General features: G+C 49.0%; 1 pseudogene; it reads left to right on the forward strand.

Moving 5' to 3' along the window:
• The first annotated feature begins 12,949 nt into the window (after window positions 1-12,949).
• Window positions 12,950-13,054, forward strand: LOC134971033 (U2 spliceosomal RNA; annotated as a pseudogene).
• Window positions 13,055-20,915: the final 7,861 nt, after the last annotated feature.

Consider the following 20,915-nt stretch of genomic DNA (forward strand, 5'->3'; position numbering starts at 1 on the left):
CGGCCACCCTCGCCAAGAAGAGCCAGGCCAAGACGGCGAAAAAAACCGCCAAAGCCCCCACCGGATCGGCCGCACCCAGCGCCACAACCCCTGCAGCAACGCCGCCAGCGGCACCCACCCAGGTGAGCACCAAGGACAAACCGACCCTGGAGCCCTGGATGAGGCATACCGTAGTGATGAAGCTGAAGGAGGTGGACGGACGGATGCCGGACATGACGGTGGAGACCTTTGGGAAGAAGATGATCCTGGACCAGGGGTTCTCGACCGCTGAAACCCTCAGCATCCAGAATTACCTGAAGGGGATCTTCTACGTCACCTTCGCCTCCCTTGCCATCTGCAAGAGGTACTGGGAGGCAGTGAAATCGGCGAGACCCGAATCCCCTTTCTCCCGCTTTGTGGGCAATTGCCCTATTCAAAGAGAGGAAAGGCGGGTGACGGTTTCAATGAGGAACCCACACACGCCCATCAAGGACATCGTCACCTTCCTCAGCCGGTTCTGTACCGTCAAGAAATACCCCACAAGGGTTCTGGATGGGAACAGCTTCTGGACTGGAAAGTGGGCGGTGATCGTCGTCCTGCAGAAGGACACCTCGTGCCCAGAAGGAGTCAAGCACCTCCCCCAGTGCTTCTCCCTGGGGGGATCCCAAGGACTTCTCCACTACGCCGACCAGCCACGCAACTGCAGGAAGTGCGGCGGAACGGGCTACGTGATGAAGGACTGCAAGGTCCCGGCATGCAAGAATTGCCACATGGCCAGCCATGAGACAAAAGACTGCCCCACGAGGAAAACCTGCAACCTGTGCGGCAAAGTGGACCACGTCTACAGGGACTGCCCGAGTAGGTCGAGAACCTACTCAGCCGTGGTGACCGGACGTGCCAACCCTGCCCTCAAGCTGCTGCCCTCTGCTACGCAGAAGGAAAAGAAACCGCAGGAGGGTAAGAAACCTAACCCCACCCCTCTCCCATCCTCCCTCACCACCTCCCTCCCCATCTCCACCAGCCCACCCCCTGCGACAGTGACTCCCATCCCTACCACTGTCGCAACCCTCCCTGACCCCTCCTCCGACTCTCCTACCCAGCCCATTGTCTCTCCCAACCCAGCCACCCCTGCCCCCCCTGACCTTTCCTAACAGGAAGATTTCCCCTCCCTCCCCCCCCCTCTTACTCCAACTGCAGGTGCTGAGAAGACACGGAACTGCAAGAGGAAGGAGCTCGACAGCCCGTCTGCGGACTCCGAATCCTCTAAGAAACTGGCGGTCGAGCTGACCCCACTGGAAGAAGAAATAGAGGCGCTGGCGGAGGCAATCACCATGGAGGAGGAGGAGGAGCTGGAGGCCAACGTCGCCTTACTCGACCAGATACTGGGAGACAACTCACCGCTACCCGAGCAGGGGACCCTGGCATCCGATGCCGAGGAAGCCCCGCCCGACGGAGTGGTAACGTAAATGTAGAACTGTTGCCTAACCTCTCTTTTTTCCCCAACTAATGGCGTCATTTTCAATTTTCACCATTAATGTGAGGAGTATTAAGGATAAGCTTAGAAGACAGTCTGTGTTTACTTTCCTAGATAGCCAGAAATGTGATGTGTACATGTTGCAGGAATGCTCTCTTCCTTTCTCCAAGTCCTACAAACATCTGGGCAGGCAGTGGTCTCACGGCGCCTCCTATTGGTCCGGTGGGGGTGAGTGTAAGTCTGCAGGGGTCGCCATTCTCATTAGGGGAAGCCTCTTCACGCTAGATTCTGTTCAGGAGCTCGTCTGCGGCAGATTGCTTATCGTAGACGGCTCCTGGGCAGGTGAGCCTATTAGGCTTATCTGCGTGTACGCCCCCCCTTTCAAGAATGAGCGTTTGGAGCTTTTCCAGACCCTGCGACCGCAGCTCGCAACCACTAGGGCGGTAGTGATGGCAGGAGACTTCAACTGCACCATGGAAGAGGATGGACGCAGCACCAGCAACTCTACCAAGCTTGATGTGACGTCTAAACTGCTCATAGAAATGGTGACCGAAGCATCACTGCGGGACGCTATGGGCTCCATGGGGTCCGGCTCCGTGAATTATACATGGAGCCGCCCCGATGGCTCTGTGCGTTCCCGCATTGACTTTGTGTTTACCTCTAGAACAGTGAAGCAGACCAGGCATTCCATGGTCCCCTGCTTCTTCTCAGACCACAGGGCCATTCTCTTCCAAGGAGTCCTGGGTAGCGGTTTCGCACCTGGCCCAGGATCCTGGAAGTTGAATTGTGCCCTGCTGGAAAGAGAGGATGTGCTGGCGGAGCTGAAGGATGCCTACATCACATGGAAAAATGACAAATGTTATTTTGAATGCATGAGCGACTGGTGGGAATATGCTAAGGCTAACATTCGCAGTTTCTTTCAGGTTAAAGGGAGACAACAGGCGTGCGACCGAAAGAGGAACTTCAAGAGGCTGCAAAGACATCTGCAGTCCCTGCTGGACCTCCAACGGTGCGGCTGGGACGTGAGAGACGAGCTGGATGAGACCAAAGGGGGCCTGAAAAGGCACTTTGAGGAGGAATCCAGACGTATCGTCTTCCGTTCCAAAGTGGAGAACCTCGAGAAGGACGAGAAATGTAACTCTTTCTTTTTCAGGAAACTCCACTCTGGCCACACGCCCCTGACTGAGCTGCGAGATGAGACCGGCATCCCCAGACAGGGGAAGGAGGGCGTGATGAAAGTCGTCCGCGACTATTACAGCGACCTCTACTCCCCAAAGACTACAGACAGCGAGGAGGCCGATAAGTTCCTGTCAGGTATCACTAATTCTATTGATCCTGCAGGCAAAGCCGCCCTGGATGCTCCCTTGGCGTTGGAGGAGTTGCACTCTGCCGCCAGATCCTTTAGGCAGGGCAGGACCCCGGGCAGTGATGGTCTCCCAGCAGAGCTCTATGTAGCGCTGTGGGACCTCATTGGACCGGACCTGCTCGAGCTGTACGGGGAGATGGTGGTGGAGGGCAAAATGCCCCCATCGCTGAGGGAGGGAATGATCACGATCTTGTATAAGCGTAAGGGGGAGAGATGTGAGCTGAAAAATTGGAGGCCCATCTCTCTCTTAAACGTGGACTACAAGATCCTCGCCAAGGTGCTCGCCAACAGGCTGAAGGCTGTCATCGGACAGATCATTCACCCGGACCAGACCTGCGCCATCCCTGGTCGCAGGATTGCAGACAGCCTCGCCCTCCTCAGAGACACGGTCCATTACATCAAGGATCGGAACGTTCACGCGGCCCTGGTCAGTCTTGACCAGGAGAAGGCCTTTGATCGTGTCTCACATGAGCTGATGGGCAGGGTTCTGCATAAATTTGGCCTCGGTAAAATGTTTTGTACGTATGTTAACCTGATGTACCTTGATATCCACAGCTCGGTGCTGGTGAACGGCTGGAAGACTGACCCCTTTTCCATCTTGTCCGGGGTCAGACAAGGCTGCCCTCTTTCACCTCTTCTTTTTGTCTGTGTTATAGAGCTCATGGCTGTATGCATCAGACGGAATCCAGAGATCAGAGGGATCGCCGCACCGGGTCGTGACCGACGAGAGGCCAAGTGTTCGCTGTACATGGATGACGTCACTGTCTTCTGCGCGGATCATCGTTCGGTGACAGCACTCGTCCAGACCTGCGAGAACTTCGGCCGAGCCTCAGGGGCTAAAGTCAACTGCGGGAAGTCAGAGGCTATGCTCTTCGGAAAGTGGCACCTGTCATCCTCTGCACCATTTCCTTTTGCCATCAAGCCCGACTTCATCAAGATCCTGGGAGTCTGGTTCGGCGGCGAGGGTGCAGCCCTGAGATGTTGGGACGAGAGACTGGCGACTGTTCGCCAAAAGATTGGACTGTGGAGCCTCAGAGATCTTACCATCGAGGGGAAATCACTTGTGCTGCGCAACGAGATTCTTCCCGTTCTGCAGTACACCGCGCAGGCCTGGCCACCCCTGGCAACCGTCTGCAGGGCCATCACGAGGGCAGTGTTTCACTTCATCTGGGGCTCCAAAATGGACAGAGTAAAGCGGTCAGTTATGTACAAGGAGCCCCTCAAGGGTGGAAAGGGTATTCCCGATATCCCCACCATGCTTCGAGCCTTCTTCGTGTGTAACTGCATCCGCAGGACAATGTACGAGAACGTGAACGATTCTGCAGGAAACTCCATGTCCCGTTTCTTCCTCCTGCCTCTTTGGAGGAACCTCGGCTGGGACAAATGGGACAGCTCCATCCCTTACAACTGGAACACTCCGTGGTTCTACCTGGACGTGTCCAAGTTCGTGAGGGAACACCAACTGGAGGGAGTTAAACCTGACTTATGGAAATCGAAGACCATCTACAAGCTCATCAGAGCTAAAGACGATTTGGAGCCGATTCCGGGGCTCCCTTCAGCGACTGCCAAACAGGTCTGGGAGAATGTGGCCTCCAAAAGGCTCACAAACAGACACAAAGACCTGTCGTGGATGGCCATCCAAGGGGGCTTGCCCCTCCGGTCATTCATGCACTCCCGGAACCTGTGCAGGTACAGACATTGCCCCAGGTGCATCATAAATGAGGAAACATCTATGCACCTGTTTTGGGACTGTGCCTGGGCCCAGTTGTTGTTGGACGCCCTGGAAAACGAACTGAAAAACTCTGTGCCAAGGAACTGTCTCACGTACCATTCGGTACTCTACGGACTATTCCCTGGCACCCACACCGTTGGGGCGATCCAGGAAGCCTGGCGCCTTATGAACTGTGTTAAGGACGCTTCGTGGCTTGCCAGGAACCGCCTCATTCTGAGGAGGGAGAGGATGTCCATCCAGGACTGTTGCAGGCTGGTCCACAGCCTGCTCAGAGACTATTCCACCATGGACAGCCCTGAGGAAGAAGAGGACTAAAGCTCCCCCTTTTTCTGCCCCTCTCCCCTTGTCCGAACCGAAAATGAGACTTTGGGACCGTGGCCCCTGCCCCCTCACTCACAATGTCTGTTGTTTTATTGATGTCTTCTATTTATTGCCCTTCCCCTTATATGTGTCTGTCTTTCAATAAAGCTTCGGGCTTGTGATTCACCCTCCCTCACCCCCCTACCCTCCACACCCATAGCCTTATTTACTGTTGTGTTATTGTATCGTTTAATTGCATAGTGCAGCCTGAGAACTACAGTGTAGGCTACAGGCCCGCGCCGTAGTTCTTCGACTGCACTATACAGTCTGCATCTGTGCTGTGTTTTGGCCTGTGCTGCGACACGGCACTTATGTTTGTCAATGTTACCGTCTGTTTTTTGAAACTTTATACCAATAAAGACGCTTCTCGGCCTTTTGGTTGTGATCTTGTATCATGGATGAAGAGTCTGCTGGAGGCATTGTTTTCTTCATTGGCGAAAGACTGAAGAAATTCCAGGATGGAAGGCTTGGGAACACTATCTGTTTTTCAGTTGTGGAAGAGCAGAAAGACCGGATTGGACTACATTCTATAGTAAAGGATATCTTTCTATTTATTGACCCTCCCCTTATATGTGTATGTCTTTCAACAAAGCTTCGGGCTTGTGATTCCCTCATTTTTTTACACTCCACACCCATAGCTTTATTAACTGTTGTATTATTGTATAGTTTAAATGTATAGTGCAGTTCATGATTTATAGTGTAGGCTGGCCTGTGCTGTAGTTCTTGAATGTACTATACCGTCAGCATTTGTATTGTGTTTTGGCTGTGCTGCAACACGGTACTTTTGTGTTATGTTTATGTATGTTTTTTTGCTTCTTTATGTCAATAAAGACTGCTTTTTCAATCCAATATCTGAAAACAATCAATGTTTATCTTTGATGGCAATAGAAGTGGTATGATATTTACTGCTTTTGAAAGCCAATATCTGATATGTCCCCTATCTGGGAACCATATATTAAATGGTTTTTCAGAAAAGGAAGATGGGAGAAGAGCTTTCAGTACTTGTAGGACCGATGCACATTTCCTATTCTAGCCTCCAAAAACAGATTCAGTTGCATTTTCCAGCGTGTTTTGGATGCGCCTTTGCAAATGTCTTACATCGACAAACTTATTTAGTACTATTTTGCAAATAGGGTTACATTGTCGCAACATTGTGTTCCCTAATTGCATGATTTTTTAAATGCAACAATTGATAAAGACACCTGAAAACTGCTCTGTGGAGTCTTATTTTGTGTCTACTTCTTATCTACATTTAATTCCCTACCTCTAATCAAGGCATTTTTAAATGCTGAGGGCTGCCAGGACGTGAGGCCTACCTAGACTTTAGATCTGAATTTGAATGTACTTGTGAACTAACTTAATTTCCTTCTTCTAAATTAATTCCTAAATTCAATACTTACACTAATCCTGTAGTTGGACATTTTGGACTTTCGATTGTGGGCATTGTTTTGTGAACAGATCAGCAGCAGGTGGTGTGCATTTGTTGGAAAGGCATCGAAGACCTCCGATATGCTGCATCTCCTGATGTGTGTCTCCCTCAAGTGGCTGTCAGCAAATGCATGCTAGACACCCCATTCCAAGCTGAGTGTGACATCACGGAACATGCATCATAGAACAGGCATGCTAGAACATGGGTCTTCAACCTGCAACCCTCCAGCTGCGGTTGAACTACACATCCCAGCATGCCCTGCCTCAGTTTTAGCATACATTAATAGCAAAACTGTGGCAGGGCATGCTGAGATGTGTAGTTTCACAGCAGCTGAAGGGCCACAGGATGAAGACCAAAGCCGCAGGTACATTGAATGCTAGCAAGCTGAATGTTTAAATCCTTTTTGTTCCACAGCATTCCAATGCGGAAGATTCCATGGAACCAGAGATCCTTCCATTGAGAAGGACATGCTGCCTGGATGACTGCACTGTGCAAATTAAATCACGGAGCCAGTTGGCTTGTGGGTGGCTCTGGTGACTGGGTGTTTGGGTGGGCGGTGTGTCGGAGGTGGAGCACATGCAAATGATTGTGTATCATCCAGCTAGTGAGAGAGAAAACTCATGCAGGAGTGTGCATGCTTGTCAGTGGGTTATGCACCTTGCCAGACGTCAAATCTACATGGAGCAGCTGGAGGGGACAAGAGCAGGTTTGCAAAATATAGATAGAAGAGAATATATGCTGGCGCATTCTCCATGATTGTGTCAGCTTATGTTTTGGTGCACTGCACTTTCCTCCACGCCATTTCAGCCTACAGCTAAGTTTTAGCCGTTTTGGTTAAGATCAAGTGTAGTCGCTTCTCGGCCTTTTGGTTGTGATCTTGTATCATGGTTGAAGAGTCTGCTGGAGGGATTGTTTTCTTCATTGGCGAAAGACCGAAGATATTCCAGGATGGAAGGCTTGGGTACACTATCCGTTTTTCAGTTGTGGAAGAGCAGAAAGACCGGATTGGACTACATTCTATAGTAAAGGATATCTTTCTATTTATTGACCCTCCCCTTATATGTGTATGTCTTTCAACAAAGCTTCGGGCTTGTGATTCCCTCATTTTTTTACACTCCACACCCATAGCTTTATTAACTGTTGTATTATTGTATAGTTTAAATGTATAGTGCAGTTCATGATTTATAGTGTAGGCTGGCCTGTGCTGTAGTTCTTGAATGTACTATACCGTCAGCATTTGTATTGTGTTTTGGCTGTGCTGTAACACGGTACTTATGTGTGTAATGTTTATGTATGTTTTTTTGCTTCTTTATGTCAATAAAGACTGCTTTTTCAATCCAATATCTGAAAACAATCAATGTTTATCTTTGATGGCAATAGAAGTGGTATGATATTTACTGCTTTTGAAAGCCAATATCTGATATGTCCCCTATCTGGGAACCATATATTAAATGGCTTTTCAGAAAAGGGAGATGGGAGAAGAGCTTTCAGTACTTGTAGGACCGATGCACATTTCCTATTCTAGCCTCCAAAAACAGATTCAGTTGCATTTTCCAGCGTGTTTTGGATGCGCCTTTGCAAATGTCTTACATCGACAAACTTATTTAGTACTATTTTGCAAATAGGGTTACATTGTCGCAACATTGTGTTCCCTAATTGCATGATTTTTTAAATGCAACAATTGATAAAGACACCTGAAAACTGCTCTGTGGAGTCTTATTTTGTGTCTACTTCTTATCTACATTTAATTCCCTACCTCTAATCAAGGCATTTTTAAATGCTGAGGGCTGCCAGGACGTGAGGCCTACCTAGACTTTAGATCTGAATTCGAATGTACTTGTGAACTAACTTAATTTCCTACTTCTAAAGTCATTCCTAAATTCAATACTTACATTAATCCTGTAGTTGGACATTTTGGACTTTCGATTGTGGGCATTGTTTTGTGCCAAGATCAGCAGCAGGTGGTGTGCATTTGTTGGAAAGGCATCGAAGACCTCCGATATGCTGCATCTCCTGATGTGTGTCTCCCTCAAGTGGCTGTCAGCAAATGCATGCTAGACACCCCATTCCAAGCTGAGTGTGACATCACGGAACATGCATCATAGAACAGGCATGCTAGAACATGGGTCTTCAACCTGCAACCCTCCAGCTGCGGTGGAACTACACATCCCAGCATGCCCTGCCTCAGTTTTAGCATACCTTAATAGCAAAACTGTGGCAGGGCATGCTGAGATGTGTAGTTTCACAGCAGCTGGAGGGCCACAGGATGAAGACCCAAGCCGCAGGTACATTGAATGCTAGCAAGCTGAATGTTTAAATCCTTTTTGTTCCACAGCATTCCAATGCGGAAGATTCCATGGAACCAGAGATCCTTCCATTGAGAAGGACATGCTGCCTGGATGACTGCACTGTGCAAATTAAATCACGGAGCCAGTTGGCTTGTGGGTGGCTCTGGTGACTGGGTGGTTGGGTGGACGGTGTGTCGGAGGTGGAGCATATGCAAATGATTGTGTATCATCCAGCTAGTAAGAGAGAAAACTCATGCAGGAGTGTGCCTGCTTGTCAGTGGGTTATGCACCTTGCCAGACGTCAAATCTACATGGAGCAGCTGGAGGGGACAAGAGCAGGTTTGCAAAATATAGATAGAAGAGCATATATGCTGGCGCATTCTCCATGATTGTGTCAGCTAATGTTTTGGTGCACTGCACTTTCCTCCACCCCATTTCAGCCTACAGCTAAGTTTTAGCCGTTTTGGTTAAGATCAAGTGTAGTCGCTTCTCGGCCTTTCGGTTGTGATCTTGTATCATGGATGAAGAGTCTGCTGGAGGCATTGTTTTCTTCATTGGCGAAAGACTGAAGAAATTCCAGGATGGAAGGCTTGGGAACACTATCTGTTTTTCAGTTGTGGAAGAGCAGAAAGACCGGATTGGACTACATTCTATAGTAAAGGATATCTTTCTATTTATTGACCCTCCCCTTATATGTGTATGTCTTTCAACAAAGCTTCGGGCTTGTGATTCCCTCATTTTTTTACACTCCACACCCATAGCTTTATTAACTGTTGTATTATTGTATAGTTTAAATGTATAGTGCAGTTCATGATTTATAGTGTAGGCTGGCCTGTGCTGTAGTTCTTGAATGTACTATACCGTCAGCATTTGTATTGTGTTTTGGCTGTGCTGCAACACGGTACTTTTGTGTTAAGTTTATGTATGTTTTTTTGCTTCTTTATGTCAATAAAGACTGCTTTTTCAATCCAATATCTGAAAACAATCAATGTTTATCTTTGATGGCAATAGAAGTGGTATGATATTTACTGCTTTTGAAAGCCAATATCTGATATGTCCCCTATCTGGGAACCATATATTAAATGGCTTTTCAGAAAAGGGAGATGGGAGAAGAGCTTTCAGTACTTGTAGGACCGATGCACATTTCCTATTCTAGCCTCCAAAAACAGATTCAGTTGCATTTTCCAGCGTGTTTTGGATGCGCCTTTGCAAATGTCTTACATCGACAAACTTATTTAGTACTATTTTGCAAATAGGGTTACATTGTCGCAACATTGAGTTCCCTAATTGCATGATTTTTTAAATGCAACAATTGATAAAGACACCTGAAAACTGCTCTGTGGAGTCTTATTTTGTGTCTACTTCTTATCTACATTTAATTCCCTACCTCTAATCAAGGCATTTTTAAATGCTGAGGGCTGCCAGGACGTGAGGCCTACCTAGACTTTAGATCTGAATTTGAATGTACTTGTGAACTAACTTAATTTCCTTCTTCTAAATTAATTCCTAAATTCAATACTTACACTAATCCTGTAGTTGGACATTTTGGACTTTCGATTGTGGGCATTGTTTTGTGAACAGATCAGCAGCAGGTGGTGTGCATTTGTTGGAAAGGCATCGAAGACCTCCGAATGCTGCATCTCCTGATGTGTGTCTCCCTCAAGTGGCTGTCAGCAAATGCATGCTAGACACCCCATTCCAAGCTGAGTGTGACATCACGGAACATGCATCATAGAACAGGCATGCTAGAACATGGGTCTTCAACCTGCAACCCTCCAGCTGCGGTTGAACTACACATCCCAGCATGCCCTGCCTCAGTTTTAGCATACATTAATAGCAAAACTGTGGCAGGGCATGCTGAGATGTGTAGTTTCACAGCAGCTGAAGGGCCACAGGATGAAGACCCAAGCCGCAGGTACATTGAATGCTAGCAAGCTGAATGTTTAAATCCTTTTTGTTCCACAGCATTCCAATGCGGAAGATTCCATGGAACCAGAGATCCTTCCATTGAGAAGGACATGCTGCCTGGATGACTGCACTGTGCAAATTAAATCACGGAGCCAGTTGGCTTGTGGGTGGCTCTGGTGACTGGGTGTTTGGGTGGGCGGTGTGTCGGAGGTGGAGCACATGCAAATGATTGTGTATCATCCAGCTAGTGAGAGAGAAAACTCATGCAGGAGTGTGCATGCTTGTCAGTGGGTAATGCACCTTGCCAGACGTCAAATCTACATGGAGCAGCTGGAGGGGACAAGAGCAGGTTTGCAAAATATAGATAGAAGAGAATATATGCTGGCGCATTCTCCATGATTGTGTCAGCTTATGTTTTGGTGCACTGCACTTTCCTCCACGCCATTTCAGCCTACAGCTAAGTTTTAGCCGTTTTGGTTAAGATCAAGTGTAGTCGCTTCTCGGCCTTTTGGTTGTGATCTTGTATCATGGTTGAAGAGTCTGCTGGAGGGATTGTTTTCTTCATTGGCGAAAGACCGAAGATATTCCAGGATGGAAGGCTTGGGTACACTATCCGTTTTTCAGTTGTGGAAGAGCAGAAAGACCGGATTGGACTACATTCTATAGTAAAGGATATCTTTCTATTTATTGACCCTCCCCTTATATGTGTATGTCTTTCAACAAAGCTTCGGGCTTGTGATTCCCTCATTTTTTTACACTCCACACCCATAGCTTTATTAACTGTTGTATTATTGTATAGTTTAAATGTATAGTGCAGTTCATGATTTATAGTGTAGGCTGGCCTGTGCTGTAGTTCTTGAATGTACTATACCGTCAGCATTTGTATTGTGTTTTGGCTGTGCTGTAACACGGTACTTATGTGTGTAATGTTTATGTATGTTTTTTTGCTTCTTTATGTCAATAAAGACTGCTTTTTCAATCCAATATCTGAAAACAATCAATGTTTATCTTTGATGGCAATAGAAGTGGTATGATATTTACTGCTTTTGAAAGCCAATATCTGATATGTCCCCTATCTGGGAACCATATATTAAATGGCTTTTCAGAAAAGGGAGATGGGAGAAGAGCTTTCAGTACTTGTAGGACCGATGCACATTTCCTATTCTAGCCTCCAAAAACAGATTCAGTTGCATTTTCCAGCGTGTTTTGGATGCGCCTTTGCAAATGTCTTACATCGACAAACTTATTTAGTACTATTTTGCAAATAGGGTTACATTGTCGCAACATTGTGTTCCCTAATTGCATTATTTTTTAAATGCAACAATTGATAAAGACACCTGAAAACTGCTCTGTGGAGTCTTATTTTGTGTCTACTTCTTATCTACATTTAATTCCCTACCTCTAATCAAGGCATTTTTAAATGCTGAGGGCTGCCAGGACGTGAGGCCTACCTAGACTTTAGATCTGAATTCGAATGTACTTGTGAACTAACTTAATTTCCTACTTCTAAAGTCATTCCTAAATTCAATACTTACATTAATCCTGTAGTTGGACATTTTGGACTTTCGATTGTGGGCATTGTTTTGTGCCAAGATCAGCAGCAGGTGGTGTGCATTTGTTGGAAAGGCATCGAAGACCTCCGATATGCTGCATCTCCTGATGTGTGTCTCCCTCAAGTGGCTGTCAGCAAATGCATGCTAGACACCCCATTCCAAGCTGAGTGTGACATCACGGAACATGCATCATAGAACAGGCATGCTAGAACATGGGTCTTCAACCTGCAACCCTCCAGCTGCGGTGGAACTACACATCCCAGCATGCCCTGCCTCAGTTTTAGCATACCTTAATAGCAAAACTGTGGCAGGGCATGCTGAGATGTGTAGTTTCACAGCAGCTGGAGGGCCACAGGATGAAGACCCAAGCCGCAGGTACATTGAATGCTAGCAAGCTGAATGTTTAAATCCTTTTTGTTCCACAGCATTCCAATGCGGAAGATTCCATGGAACCAGAGATCCTTCCATTGAGAAGGACATGCTGCCTGGATGACTGCACTGTGCAAATTAAATCACGGAGCCAGTTGGCTTGTGGGTGGCTCTGGTGACTGGGTGGTTGGGTGGACGGTGTGTCGGAGGTGGAGCATATGCAAATGATTGTGTATCATCCAGCTAGTAAGAGAGAAAACTCATGCAGGAGTGTGCCTGCTTGTCAGTGGGTTATGCACCTTGCCAGACGTCAAATCTACATGGAGCAGCTGGAGGGGACAAGAGCAGGTTTGCAAAATATAGATAGAAGAGCATATATGCTGGCGCATTCTCCATGATTGTGTCAGCTAATGTTTTGGTGCACTGCACTTTCCTCCACCCCATTTCAGCCTACAGCTAATTTTTAGCCGTTTTGGTTAAGATCAAGTGTAGTCGCTTCTCAGCCTTTTGGCTAAGATCAAGTGTAGTATCTGTTCTTATCAGTTCACGCTGACTGACGGTGCTACCTTGTTTCTTGGACCGACAATTGTCCTTCTCAGGGCTAAGCTGCACCCGGGCCGAGAAGCCAGAAAAATCGAAGCCGAGACTGCGAGGAGAAGGAGAAGATCGCTTGAAGAGGGTGAAGATTTGCATCGCTCCCCAGCTACAGCAGAGGGTTAGATTTGTTTGCTCTGCCCTCTGGAGAAGATACCCCCCTCCGCCAGCAAGACTGCGTGGAGAAAAGGGACTTCGCCGGAGAAGCTCTGCAGCGCCCCCTACCTACACTGGAGGGCTAGACTTGCTGGCTCTGCCCTCTGAAGCGACCGACCGCCTCTCCTCCTCCCGACGACAGCGCTGATCCTCCGCCCCGCCTTCTACGCCAAAAGGATCCGTGAGTATGGCCACCGCTGCCCCAGCCGCCGCTGTTCCAGCCCCCGCTGCTCCAGCCCCAGCTGCTCCAGCCTCTGCCTCCACTCCGGCCACCCTCGCCAAGAAGAGCCAGGCCAAGACGGCGAAAAAAAACGCCAAAGCCCCCACCGGATCGGCCGCACCCAGCGCCACAACCCCTGCAGCAACGCCGCCAGCGGCACCCACCCAGGTGAGCACCAAGGACAAACCGACCCTGGAGCCCTGGATGAGGCATACCGTAGTGATGAAGCTGAAGGAGGTGGACGGACGGATGCCGGACATGACGGTGGAGACCTTTGGGAAGAAGATGATCCTGGACCAGGGGTTCTCGACCGCTGAAACCCTCAGCATCCAGAATTACCTGAAGGGGATCTTCTACGTCACCTTCGCCTCCCTTGCCATCTGCAAGAGGTACTGGGAGGCAGTGAAATCGGCGAGACCCGAATCCCCTTTCTCCCGCTTTGTGGGCAATTGCCCTATTCAAAGAGAGGAAAGGCGGGTGACGGTTTCAATGAGGAACCCACACACGCCCATCAAGGACATCGTCACCTTCCTCAGCCGGTTCTGTACCATCAAGAAGGACCCCACAAGGGTTCTGGATGGGAACAGCTTCTGGACTGGAAAGTGGGCGGTGATCGTCGTCCTGCAGAAGGACACCTCGTGCCCAGAAGGAGTCAAGCACCTCCCCCAGTGCTTCTCCCTGGGGGGATCCCAAGGACTTCTCCACTACGCCGACCAGCCACGCAACTGCAGGAAGTGCGGCGGAACGGGCCACGTGATGAAGGACTGCAAGGTCCCGGCATGCAAGAATTGCCACATGGCCAGCCATGAGACAAAAGACTGCCCCACGAGGAAAACCTGCAACCTGTGCGGCAAAGTGGACCACGTCTACAGGGACTGCCCGAGTAGGTCGAGAACCTACTCAGCCGTGGTGACCGGACGTGCCAACCCTGCCCTCAAGCTGCTGCCCTCTGCTACGCAGAAGGAAAAGAAACCGCAGGAGGGTAAGAAACCTAACCCCACCCCTCTCCCATCCTCCCTCACCACCTCCCTCCCCATCTCCACCAGCCCACCCCCTGCGACAGTGACTCCCATCCCTACCACTGTCGCAACCCTCCCTGACCCCTCCTCCGACTCTCCTACCCAGCCCATTGTCTCTCCCAACCCAGCCACCCCTGCCCCCCCTGACCTTTCCTAACAGGAAGATTTCCCCTCCCTCCCCCCCCCTCTTACTCCAACTGCAGGTGCTGAGAAGACACGGAACTGCAAGAGGAAGGAGCTCGACAGCCCGTCTGCGGACTCCGAATCCTCTAAGAAACTGGCGGTCGAGCTGACCCCACTGGAAGAAGAAATAGAGGCGCTACCATGGAGGAGGAGGAGGAGCTGGAGGCCAACGTCGCCTTACTCGACCAGATACTGGGAGACAACTCACCGCTACCCGAGCAGGGGACCCTGGCATCCGATGCCGAGGAAGCCCCGCCCGACGGAGTGTTAACGTAAATGTAGAACTGTTGCCTAACCTCTCTTTTTTCCCCAACTAATGGCGTCATTTTCAATTTTCACCATTAATGTGAGGAGTATTAAGGATAAGCTTAGAAGACAGTCTGTGTTTACTTTCCTAGATAGCCAGAAATGTGATGTGTATATGTTGCAGGAATGCTCTCTTCCTTTCTCCAAGTCCTACAAACATCTGGGCAGGCAGTGGTCTCACGGCGCCTCCTATTGGTCCGGTGGGGGTGAGTGTAAGTCTGCAGGGGTCGCCATTCTCATTAGGGGAAGCCTCTTCACGCTAGATTCTGTTCAGGAGCTCGTCTGCGGCAGATTGCTTATCGTAGACGGCTCCTGGGCAGGTGAGCCTATTAGGCTTATCTGCGTGTACGCCCCCCCTTTCAAGAATGAGCGTTTGGAGCTTTTCCAGACCCTGCGACCGCAGCTCGCAACCACTAGGGCGGTAGTGATGGCAGGAGACTTCAACTGCACCATGGAAGAGGATGGACGCAGCACCAGCAACTCTACCAAGCTTGATGTGACGTCTAAACTGCTCATAGAAATGGTGACCGAAGCATCACTGCGGGACGCTATGGGCTCCATGGGGTCCGGCTCCGTGAATTATACATGGAGCCGCCCCGATGGCTCTGTGCGTTCCCGCATTGACTTTGTGTTTACCTCTAGAACAGTGAAGCAGACCAGGCATTCCATGGTCCCCTGCTTCTTCTCAGACCACAGGGCCATTCTCTTCCAAGGAGTCCTGGGTAGCGGTTTCGCACCTGGCCCAGGATCCTGGAAGTTGAATTGTGCCCTGCTGGAAAGAGAGGATGTGCTGGCGGAGCTGAAGGATGCCTACATCACATGGAAAAATGACAAATGTTATTTTGAATGCATGAGCGACTGGTGGGAATATGCTAAGGCTAACATTCGCAGTTTCTTTCAGGTTAAAGGGAGACAACAGGCGTGCGACCGAAAGAGGAACTTCAAGAGGCTGCAAAGACATCTGCAGTCCCTGCTGGACCTCCAACGGTGCGGCTGGGACGTGAGAGACGAGCTGGATGAGACCAAAGGGGGCCTGAAAAGGCACTTTGAGGAGGAATCCAGACGTATCGTCTTCCGTTCCAAAGTGGAGAACCTCGAGAAGGACGAGAAATGTAACTCTTTCTTTTTCAGGAAACTCCACTCTGGCCACACGCCCCTGACTGAGCTGCGAGATGAGACCGGCATCCCCAGACAGGGGAAGGAGGGCGTGATGAAAGTCGTCCGCGACTATTACAGCGACCTCTACTCCCCAAAGACTACAGACAGCGAGGAGGCCGATAAGTTCCTGTCAGGTATCACTAATTCTATTGATCCTGCAGGCAAAGCCGCCCTGGATGCTCCCTTGGCGTTGGAGGAGTTGCACTCTGCCGCCAGATCCTTTAGGCAGGGCAGGACCCCGGGCAGTGATGGTCTCCCAGCAGAGCTCTATGTAGCGCTGTGGGACCTCATTGGACCGGACCTGCTCGAGCTGTACGGGGAGATGGTGGTGGAGGGCAAAATGCCCCCATCGCTGAGGGAGGGAATGATCACGATCTTGTATAAGCGTAAGGGGGAGAGATGTGAGCTGAAAAATTGGAGGCCCATCTCTCTCTTAAACGTGGACTACAAGATCCTCGCCAAGGTGCTCGCCAACAGGCTGAAGGCTGTCATCGGACAGATCATTCACCCGGACCAGACCTGCGCCATCCCTGGTCGCAGGATTGCAGACAGCCTCGCCCTCCTCAGAGACACGGTCCATTACATCAAGGATCGGAACGTTCACGCGGCCCTGGTCAGTCTTGACCAGGAGAAGGCCTTTGATCGTGTCTCACATGAGCTGATGGGCAGGGTCCTGCATAAATTTGGCCCCGGTAAAATGTTTTGTACGTATGTTAACCTGATGTACCTTGATATCCACAGCTCGGTGCTGGTGAACGGCTGGAAGACTGACCCCTTTTCCATCTTGTCCGGGGTCAGACAAGGCTGCCCTCTTTCACCTCTTCTTTTTGTCTGTGTTATAGAGCTCATGGCTGTATGCATCAGACGGAATCCAGAGATCAGAGGGATCGCCGCACCGGGTCGTGACCGACGAGAGGCCAAGTGTTCGCTGTACATGGATGACGTCACTGTCTTCTGCGCGGATCATCGTTCGGTGACAGCACTCGTCCAGACCTGCGAGAACTTCGGCCGAGCCTCAGGGGCTAAAGTCAACTGCGGGAAGTCAGAGGCTATGCTCTTCGGAAAGTGGCACCTGTCATCCTCTGCACCATTTCCTTTTGCCATCAAGCCCGACTTCATCAAGATCCTGGGAGTCTGGTTCGGCGGCGAGGGTGCAGCCCTGAGATGTTGGGACGAGAGACTGGCGACTGTTCGCCAAAAGATTGGACTGTGGAGCCTCAGAGATCTTACCATCGAGGGGAAATCACTTGTGCTGCGCAACGAGATTCTTCCCGTTCTGCAGTACACCGCGCAGGCCTGGCCACCCCTGGCAACCGTCTGCAGGGCCATCACGAGGGCAGTGTTTCACTTCATCTGGGGCTCCAAAATGGACAGAGTAAAGCGGTCAGTTATGTACAAGGAGCCCCTCAAGGGTGGAAAGGGTATTCCCGATATCCCCACCATGCTTCGAGCCTTCTTCGTGTGTAACTGCATCCGCAGGACAATGTACGAGAACGTGAACGATTCTGCAGGAAACTCCATGTCCCGTTTCTTCCTCCTGCCTCTTTGGAGGAACCTCGGCTGGGACAAATGGGACAGCTCCATCCCTTACAACTGGAACACTCCGTGGTTCTACCTGGACGTGTCCAAGTTCGTGAGGGAACACCAACTGGAGGGAGTTAAACCTGACTTATGGAAATCGAAGACCATCTACAAGCTCATCAGAGCTAAAGACGATTTGGAGCCGATTCCGGGGCTCCCTTCAGCGACTGCCAAACAGGTCTGGGAGAATGTGGCCTCCAAAAGGCTCACAAACAGACACAAAGACCTGTCGTGGATGGCCATCCAAGGGGGCTTGCCCCTCCGGTCATTCATGCACTCCCGGAACTTGTGCAGGTACAGACATTGCCCCAGGTGCATCATAAATGAGGAAACATCTATGCACCTGTTTTGGGACTGTGCCTGGGCCCAGTTGTTGTTGGACGCCCTGGAAAACGAACTGAAAAACTCTGTGCCAAGGAACTGTCTCACGTACCATTCGGTACTCTACGGACTATTCCCTGGCACCCACACCGTTGGGGCGATCCAGGAAGCCTGGCGCCTTATGAACTGTGTTAAGGACGCTTCGTGGCTTGCCAGGAACCGCCTCATTCTGAGGAGGGAGAGGATGTCCATCCAGGACTGTTGCAGGCTGGTCCACAGCCTGCTCAGAGACTATTCCACCATGGACAGCCCTGAGGAAGAAGAGGACTAAAGCCCCCCCTTTTTCTGCCCCTCTCCCCTTGTCCGAACCGAAAATGAGACTTTGGGACCGTGGCCCCTGCCCCCTCACTCACAATGTCTGTTGTTTTATTGATGTCTTCTATTTATTGCCCTTCCCCTTATATGTGTCTGTCTTTCAATAAAGCTTCGGGCTTGTGATTCACCCTCCCTCACCCCCCTACCCTCCACACCCATAGCCTTATTTACTGTTGTGTTATTGTATCGTTTAATTGCATAGTGCAGCCTGAGAACTACAGTGTAGGCTACAGGCCCGCGCCGTAGTTCTTCGACTGCACTATACAGTCTGCATCTGTGCTGTGTTTTGGCCTGTGCTGCGACACGGCACTTATGTTTGTCAATGTTACCGTCTGTTTTTTGCAACTTTATACCAATAAAGACGCTTCTCGGCCTTTTGGTTGTGATCTTGTATCATGGATGAAGAGTCTGCTGGAGGCATTGTTTTCTTCATTGGCGAAAGACTGAAGAAATTCCAGGATGGAAGGCTTGGGAACACTATCTGTTTTTCAGTTGTGGAAGAGCAGAAAGACCGGATTGGACTACATTCTATAGTAAAGGATATCTTTCTATTTATTGACCCTCCCCTTATATGTGTATGTCTTTCAACAAAGCTTCGGGCTTGTGATTCCCTCATTTTTTTACACTCCACACCCATAGCTTTATTAACTGTTGTATTATTGTATAGTTTAAATGTATAGTGCAGTTCATGATTTATAGTGTAGGCTGGCCTGTGCTGTAGTTCTTGAATGTACTATACCGTCAGCATTTGTATTGTGTTTTGGCTGTGCTGCAACACGGTACTTTTGTGTTATGTTTATGTATGTTTTTTTGCTTCTTTATGTCAATAAAGACTGCTTTTTCAATCCAATATCTGAAAACAATCAATGTTTATCTTTGATGGCAATAGAAGTGGTATGATATTTACTGCTTTTGAAAGCCAATATCTGATATGTCCCCTATCTGGGAACCATATATTAAATGGCTTTTCAGAAAAGGGAGATGGGAGAAGAGCTTTCAGTACTTGTAGGACCGATGCACATTTCCTATTCTAGCCTCCAAAAACAGATTCAGTTGCATTTTCCAGCGTGTTTTGGATGCGCCTTTGCAAATGTCTTACATCGACAAACTTATTTAGTACTATTTTGCAAATAGGGTTACATTGTCGCAACATTGTGTTCCCTAATTGCATGATTTTTTAAATGCAACAATTGATAAAGACACCTGAAAACTGCTCTGTGGAGTCTTATTTTGTGTCTACTTCTTATCTACATTTAATTCCCTACCTCTAATCAAGGCATTTTTAAATGCTGAGGGCTGCCAGGACGTGAGGCCTACCTAGACTTTAGATCTGAATTTGAATGTACTTGTGAACTAACTTAATTTCCTTCTTCTAAATTAATTCCTAAATTCAATACTTACACTAATCCTGTAGTTGGACATTTTGGACTTTCGATTGTGGGCATTGTTTTGTGAACAGATCAGCAGCAGGTGGTGTGCATTTGTTGGAAAGGCATCGAAGACCTCCGATATGCTGCATCTCCTGATGTGTGTCTCCCTCAAGTGGCTGTCAGCAAATGCATGCTAGACACCCCATTCCAAGCTGAGTGTGACATCACGGAACATGCATCATAGAACAGGCATGCTAGAACATGGGTCTTCAACCTGCAACCCTCCAGCTGCGGTTGAACTACACATCCCAGCATGCCCTGCCTCAGTTTTAGCATACATTAATAGCAAAACTGTGGCAGGGCATGCTGAGATGTGTAGTTTCACAGCAGCTGAAGGGCCACAGGATGAAGACCCAAGCCGCAGGTACATTGAATGCTAGCAAGCTGAATGTTTAAATCCTTTTTGTTCCACAGCATTCCAATGCGGAAGATTCCATGGAACCAGAGATCCTTCCATTGAGAAGGACATGTTGCCTGGATGACTGCACTGTGCAAATTAAATCACGGAGCCAGTTGGCTTGTGGGTGGCTCTGGTGACTGGGTGTTTGGGTGGGCGGTGTGTCGGAGGTGGAGCACATGCAAATGATTGTGTATCATCCAGCTAGTGAGAGAGAAAACTCATGCAGGAGTGTGCATGCTTGTCAGTGGGTTATGCACCTTGCCAGACGTCAAATCTACATGGAGCAGCTGGAGGGGACAAGAGCAGGTTTGCAAAATATAGATAGAAGAGAATATATGCTGGCGCATTCTCCATGATTGTGTCAGCTTATGTTTTGGTGCACTGCACTTTCCTCCACGCCATTTCAGCCTACAGCTAAGTTTTAGCCGTTTTGGTTAAGATCAAGTGTAGTCGCTTCTCGGCCTTTTGGTTGTGATCTTGTATCATGGTTGAAGAGTCTGCTGGAGGGATTGTTTTCTTCATTGGCGAAAGACCGAAGATATTCCAGGATGGAAGGCTTGGGTACACTATCCGTTTTTCAGTTGTGGAAGAGCAGAAAGACCGGATTGGACTACATTCTATAGTAAAGGATATCTTTCTATTTATTGACCCTCCCCTTATATGTGTATGTCTTTCAACAAAGCTTCGGGCTTGTGATTCCCTTATTTTTTTACA

This window comes from Pseudophryne corroboree, chromosome 11 (assembly GCF_028390025.1).
Source record: "Pseudophryne corroboree isolate aPseCor3 chromosome 11, aPseCor3.hap2, whole genome shotgun sequence".
In the NCBI taxonomy this organism is placed as follows: domain Eukaryota; kingdom Metazoa; phylum Chordata; class Amphibia; order Anura; family Myobatrachidae; genus Pseudophryne; species Pseudophryne corroboree.